General features: G+C 41.1%; 1 long non-coding RNA gene across 1 annotated transcript; it reads left to right on the top strand.

Moving 5' to 3' along the window:
- The first annotated feature begins 329 nt into the window (after positions 1-329).
- On the top strand, positions 330-6,101 carry LOC106035670 (uncharacterized). The gene is made up of 3 exons (XR_001206911.3): positions 330-578; positions 3,672-3,831; positions 5,001-6,101. It is a non-coding gene; the product is annotated as an uncharacterized lncRNA (long non-coding RNA).
- The last annotated feature ends 1,303 nt before the right edge of the window (positions 6,102-7,404 follow it).

Raw genomic sequence — 7,404 nt, 5'->3', positions numbered from 1 at the left:
TAATAGGGAAGATGATTTATAACAAGAGCTACTCCCACAGTGAAACCAATTTGTTGTAAAAGCTCGAGTCAGAAAATAGTTGTGAAAAACAGAAGAAGATGATGCATTTTAAACTTCTTCTAAGTCATTAGCAGAAGATAGTCAGGTGGTATGTGGCTGCCAGTGGAAACACATGTCTATTTAACTCATTGCACTGCAACTAACAATAGTATAAAATAGGAATAACCCATGCCTTTATTTATTTATTTATTTATCTATCTATCTATTTATTTATTTATTTTATTATATCTAGGGAAAATGCATAAGGACATTGGGTTTATGTGGCAAGATTTTGGTAATGGGGAGCTGCACAGGTGGCCTTTTTGAGCAGCCCAGATCCTGCTTCGATCCGTGTCAGACACAGCAACTTCCAGCATTCTCCAGAACAGAGACCTGCTGGACGGAGCTGAGCCCATCAGTGACAATGGTTGCAACTCTGTGATAACAAATTTAAGAAAGGATTAAAAAAAAACACTGCAGCATCTGTAAGAGACAGGAGTGAGAAAATGTGAGAGAGAACCAGCCCTGCAGCCCCCAAGGTCAGTGCAGCAGGAGGGCAGGAGGTGCTCCGGGCAGGAGGTGCTCCAGGCAGGCAGCAGCAGTTCCCCTGCGGCCTGTGGAGAGGCCCCTGGTGGAGCAGGCTGTCCCCCTGCAGCCCATGGGTCCCACACGGAGCAGATCTCCACGCTGCAGCCCGTGGAGGAGCCCCCGGTGGAGCAGGTGGATGTGGCCTGGAGGAGGCTGCGGCCCATGGAGAGCCCCCGCAGGAGCAGGCCCCGGGCCGGAGCTGCAGCCCGTGGAGAGGAGCCCACGCAGGAGCAGGGGGCCTGGGGGGAGCTGCCGCCCGTGGGGGACCCGTGCTGGAGCAGTTTGCTCCTGGGGGATGGATGGACCCCGTGGTACGGAGCCGTGTGGGAGCAGTTCTTGAAGAGCTGCTGCCTGTGGGCAGCCCCCGCAGGCTCAGTTCGGGCAGGACGGCATCCCGTGGGAGGGACCCCACGGGGAGCAGGGGCAGGGAGTGGCGGTGAGGGAGCAGCAACTGACCACAACCCAAATTTCCCATTCCCCTGCACTGCTCAGCGGAAAGATTTAGAAGAGTTGGAAATGAAGGAATGAATTTGAGCCTGGGAAGAAGGAGGAGTGGGGGGAAGGTATTTTTAGTTTCGTTTTTGTTTCTCATCACCAGCTCTGTTTTAGCTGGCAATAAATGAAATTAATCTCCGCCAAATCTGTTTTGCTTGTGATGGTAATTGATGGGTTATCTCCCTGTCTTTATCTAAACCCATGAGCTTTTTCATCCTATTTTCTCCCCTTTTCCTGTTGAGGAGGGGAAGTGAGAGAATAGCTGGTTTGATGTCTGGCAGTCAGCCAAAATTAACTTACCACACTTAGCTACAAATTTCAATTTCTATATATGGATGCCTTTTACTGTAGGGCATTGCAACATACCTTGTGGGTCCCTTCCAACTCTGGATATTCTATGATTCTATGATTCTATATATAATTTCCACAGGTGTAGTCAAAATAATTGCAATTACCAATTCTGTCCATGCCTTTGCATATTCGTGTAAGTTCAGTGTGTGTTAAGCCAAATCACAGCAGAGAAACCTTTAGAAAAAGCTCAGTAGGATCAATTTGTCTTTGCGGTATATCTCTAAATTTTAGCCAACTTCCCAGTTCCCTCACATCGGGCTTGATGGCTGCTGTGTTTAATTAGGGACATTAATACATTTCTCAGTGTGAATCGCCCTTGTGACTTTTACCTTAGACATTAATAAGTTGAGTTTGATAGCAGGAAAAAGAAAAACCCCAAACATTAACATCATTAAGGTTAATAACCCAGTAGTTTACCAAAGAAGCTCCACACCTTAATTTGAATTGATTATCTAAATAGTTTCATTAAAGGATGCTAACTGAATCAGGCCCATTGTTTCACAGTGACCCAGAGCAATGACTTTGCTGTTCTATTTACAAAGCTAAAATGTCTCTACACTTTGAAACTGGCCTGTGACTCCTATCACTTTGTTAGGTAATATATATTAGGGAAATGGGAAGCATTATGTTTACTCCAAAAAACAAATAGAGAGAAACTATAAATGTTCAAAATACTTAAAATAAGATAGCTAAGGAGAGAAAGAATCCAAGGATATCAATGCATCTTCACAATGAAGAAGAACAGAGCTGCAAGTTAACTTATTAATTCAAATTAATTCAATTTAGACATAACTATACCCTCCTCTTACTGCAAAATTCTTGTAACCCTGGATTCAGTGTAGAATTCATTCTGCAGTGGCATGGGAAAGCAGAGAAATATGTAAGGATTTTTGAAATGTTGAGATATTTTTACAGAAAAGTTAAAATAAATATTTCAAATTCCTTTATGTATATATGTATATATATATATTTTTTTTTCCCAGTGAAATGCATGCAGACATCTCCCACACACTGTTTGGTAACGTCTGTCACATGGGGAGGTTAAAACTGCTGTCAGCAGAGTGCCTGCTCAATTCTCTATGTATGGCCCAGGATATCCTGAACCCAGGATAAAGTGGTGGGGAAGGGGGTCACTAGAAAGCCCGTATGGAGAGGTGGGGCTTATGGTGTTAGAGGCTTTGTGGTGGTGATATCTGGTCCATCAGCAGTTGCATGCTTCTGGATTGGTGCCTATGTACTCTGACACATCAGGACAAATTACCTGCCCATTTGGATAAGATAGAAGGTAGACTTACATGGGGAAGAAGTCAAGTGGTGAGACATGGTTTTAGGGGAGGAAGGAGAAGGCAAAAGGAGAAGTAAGCTACACAGGTTGAGCAGCAGGGCCACAGCAATCAGTAAACCCCTCTTTGCATGATTAAACCACTCCCTTTTCTGAGTTTTGTTTGTTTGTCTGTTTGTTTGTTTGTTGTTTTGTTTTGTTTGTGAAAGCTGTGTATATTCCCTGAAAGGGAAAAAATTAGTGGGAGGGAGGTATACAGAGAAGGGAAGGCAGTGATGGAGCACCAGACAGAGTGATCCCTAACACCTCGTGGATGGTGCTGGAGATGATGCAAGGAAGCAAACTTCCGTTTTCTTCTTAAAGTGGCTTGTCCTTTCCTCAGAAACTCATTCTCAGGTGCCTCATATGGATTTCAAATACTGACTTAAGCCTCAAGGTCTATGACAGTGCAAAGCCACATGTTAAAATTCAATGGCTGGTGAGGGAAGACCACTGTTAGAAAAACAATTAAATTTACAGATTCTGAAATAAAAAGTAACATAGCTTCCTTAAAGCCACCCTTTTACAAAATGTGTCTTAATTATGCTTAACTCACTGGATTTTATGACAGTCCTTGAAACCTGCAACATCATTCTGTTTGCAGAAATGACACTTGCTGGGAGGACATGTGAAAACCAAAGGTATTTAATGAAGGATCTCCCACAACCCCAGAACAACAGAATTTTTGTCTGCTTTAGATCACATTACACAATCTTCTTTATCTTGTTTCCATTTGCATCAGGGATACAACAGTCTGAAGACTGACCTACTTTCCCTGCAATATTTGCTTTGCTTTTAATTATAGCAATTATATTGCCCTGATCACTGGCATAGTCCCCAGAAAGTTGACTTTTTTCTTAATGTTATTGTTATATAGATTACACAGATTCTTTGCCAGCATGCTGCCCCCTAATTATCCAGCTGAAGATGTTGCCTGTGCCGCAGACAAGTAGGAGAGCTTCGTGTGGAGGTCTTTGAAGATTTCTCGGGAGGCTGCTATGCAGCAATTGTTATGCATAGACTCCTTCAAGGGACAGGTAGAGCTGTATGTTGCTCCTAATCATCCTCTTCTTTCTTATATTGTTCTTTTCTCCTTTTCAATGCAGCCTTCTTAATGAAGGATAGTGTATAATACAGATACAACAGCCTGGAAACCATCAAATGCTTGGCATGTCTCAGCTGATGTGCCACAGAATTTTTATTTTTATTTTTAATGTAATAGATAGATGTGTTAAGAACCTTTTTTTCTTTTTTCCATTACAGTGTTATTTTGTCTTTATTAACTAGCTTGTTAACTATTTTCTGACTTTATTATCGCATTTAACCTAAGAAATAACCTAGAATAATTATATTATTATTCAGAAACAGAAAAAAGTGTATGTGGTTGAAAAGATTGGGAAGGTGAACCATGTGGTAGAGCATGGTATGTAATATCAGAGAAGAAAGGCATAGTGTTCTTCTATGTTACAAATTGACCCAATATCTCCTGCTTTCACATTAATGAATGTTTGGGCTTAGAAAAGCAGCTAGTACCAAACATTACTTCTGCTAAAACTTTTTCCTAAAGAAAGAAAATATTATTGCATCACATAACACAAATAAATCATAGGGGAGATTGCATGATTTGATTGACGGCAAACTGTTTTAAGAACTCTGGTACAAAATGCTGCTGTTGCTATATCAGAACCCTTCCTCCTTCCTTGGTCTTAGTCCACAACTCAGCTCTGTCCTGATTCGTTATTAGAGTATCTCATTCCAGAAATGAACCAGCGGGTGTTTGCTGAGTGCTGGATAAGAACTACATCATGTCTTGGTGTGGAAAACCAGAGAGACGCTGGCAAGCCCAGACAGGGAGGGCGCAGCTAGGTACTTGCAAGAGACGTTGTCTTATTGTCCTTGTTTAAAGGATAGTGTGGAAGAGACAGCCCCACGTTGGCTTCTTCTGCCCATCTACTTCCACACTACCATAGCAATTTTTGCACCTCCAAATACCCACCTGCCCTCACACCAGGTCCCAGGACATACACTGTATACCCTGTTAGAAAAATATCAGCTTGGAGCGCTGAAACACAGCCCAAGTCATTTTATAACTAAACATCTAAAATAAACTGCATGCAAAAAGTAGGAAAAAAAAAGTTGCTGTGGTTGATGGCTAAAAGTATGCCTCACACAGCCAAGGACTGACCCAGGGGATTGTGTTTTACAGGGTGGACCTGGCTACTCTTTCCTGGAGGGGATTCCAAGGCACTCTGCTCTGAATTGCTTCACGCCACTTGGCCAGGCACTGAAGATGAAGATGAAGATTTCTGAGAGCTAACAAATTTTGTAGTGCAGATGCAGCCATCAAGGAGTTCCAGCTGTATCCCTTCCCCCGTGCCAGCTTTAAGTCTTACACAAGATGAGCAGGCCCCACTGCATAATGCTATTCTTATTCTGGGCAACCCCTAGGACAGATCTTAGGTGTACCAAAATACCATGCTTGGGGACAGCAGGTGGCCTAAAAATGCCAGGTCATGTCATGCTTGATACCTCCTGACAAGACCCTTTAGGTGCCTCCTTAAGGGATGTCCATAGCCTCCCTATCCCCATGCCTACTGATGCAGAGGCTTTCACAGGCAGATGAAAGGGGCATTTCTGGTTAGTATGAGTGTCTCACTAAACCATCTAGTCTTATGTCTTGACAGACAAGACTTCTGCCTGTTCTCCCTTCCTCTCATTTTAATTTGCTTTTATTTCCATAAATGCATGCATATTTCTCTACTTGTACATGTCATGAGACATGCTTCCCCTCATTGTTGGACTGGCACAGCCAGTCCCTTGGTTTTTTAGGAGTGATGTTATATAATAAACATTCAAACCCTATGAACATGACAAGAGGCTCCTGACAGTTATAATTATATTCCACAAGGCATGAAGTTCTCATTGTGTTATGTTCATGATTTTTTTTTTCTTTCCAGCTGGAAAGGCAGTTTCTTTGGTTGATTTCATCCATTTAAAAACTGAGGAGGTGAATTCCTCTGGGGTGCTGTGAAAGGTTGACCATCTATGCAGACGTAAATCAACCATGGAGGTTAACAAGGAGTTGAGAGTACATGGCTTTCTGTAAATAAAGCAGAGGAAATACCTATTTAAAATAGTGCTTTTCTTCACAAGGTGCTTAGGTAGTGTCACAACACACGTACAAATTTGGGATAAAGTCTGTTTCTATTACAGCTCTCTTGCCAGAAAGGAAAACAGAGCTATTACAGATTCAGAACCCACAGTTACGTATTAAAAATCCTGTGAAGATAATTGACATAGCAGAGGATTTTCCTGGTGTTAAATGTTAAAATATGTCATAATAAAATATGTCTACCTATAAACAAAAGTTTGGTTTTATTTAACAAGTTTCTATGTGCAGTTCATCTTTTGATTTAATGGTAATTTCCCTTTCCTTACTTAACCTGTTTATGAGCAATTTAAGAATCACTGAAAGAAATAACTCCCAAAATGCTGCAAAAGACTTTCAGTCTCATTAATACAGTCTAAATTTAGCCCATATTTGAAATATCATAGTGCTCACTTTGGTCGAGCCTTATGTGTTTAAGTGAGAAAGGCCAATGTCTGATTTATTTATGGATATGATTACATTTGCTACTAAAATAAAGTTATTTAAGTCAAGTACTGGTAGCCAAACACACTTGACAACATCATTTAAGATGGGGACATTTTGAAGAGAGATGAAAAGTTGTGGTTCTCTTGATCTGGACTCTTTAATTCCAGGATCACTCTTTTGCTGCAGATGTTGTTATTTCTGCCTCTTAATGTGGGACTTCACCACTGCTGGAGTCCCTGCTTTTTGACCGCTTTACCCCTGTGGGCTTACCTGCGTTTGACTTGTCCAAGTACTCATCACTAGAAAACCAAGCAAGTTTCTTCAAAACAATACATTATTTATTCAGAGGCAGAAGAAGAGTGTTCAACAGTGTTGCTTTTGTAGTTCTTTTCAATTCTGGGAGCTCTGCTCAGCTGAGACCCAAATTCACCAACCCCAGTAAGGAAAACGTAGGAAACTCCTGGAGCCTTACGTCAATGTCTCTCCAGCAGTGATGTCTTTGAAAACTGTTGCCTACACACATCTTTATTTTATTTTATTTTATTTTATTTTAGTTTAGTTTAGTTTAGTTTAGTTTTAGTTTTAATTTTATTTTTTTCTAGACTATCTGATAGATCAGTGACCCGATGACTCTAGGCATTGGCCTAGAGAGAGAAGAAAATTTTGTTAGCCTTGACTGGGCTAGCTGACCAGATCCCATTTAATAGCTACTTTGTAAGCAGTAATTGATAGCATTCTCTCTGGGTTTACTTTATCACAGTTATTATTTTACTTTTTTTTTTTTCTCTATCTGTCAAACTCTAAAAACCTTTTATTTCACTTTAAGCTTTATACTTTTATAAAAGTAATAACTGTCTCTCAGTTGGCACAGAAGTTCTGGCAGAAATCGGGGCAGGGTGAGGAGAAGAGAAAGGGATGAGAAGAACAACATTGGGGTGTTCTAGCTTAGCATATAAAGAACAGCTCTTGACTGATGTGACACCAAGAGCTGGAAAATAACGTAGATTCTTAAGTG

The sequence above is a fragment of the Anser cygnoides genome, chromosome 1, assembly GCF_040182565.1.
Source record: "Anser cygnoides isolate HZ-2024a breed goose chromosome 1, Taihu_goose_T2T_genome, whole genome shotgun sequence".
Classification (NCBI taxonomy): Eukaryota; Metazoa; Chordata; class Aves; order Anseriformes; family Anatidae; genus Anser; species Anser cygnoides.
Note: the sequence above shows the minus strand (reverse complement) of the source record. Positions and strands in the feature narration are given on the sequence as shown.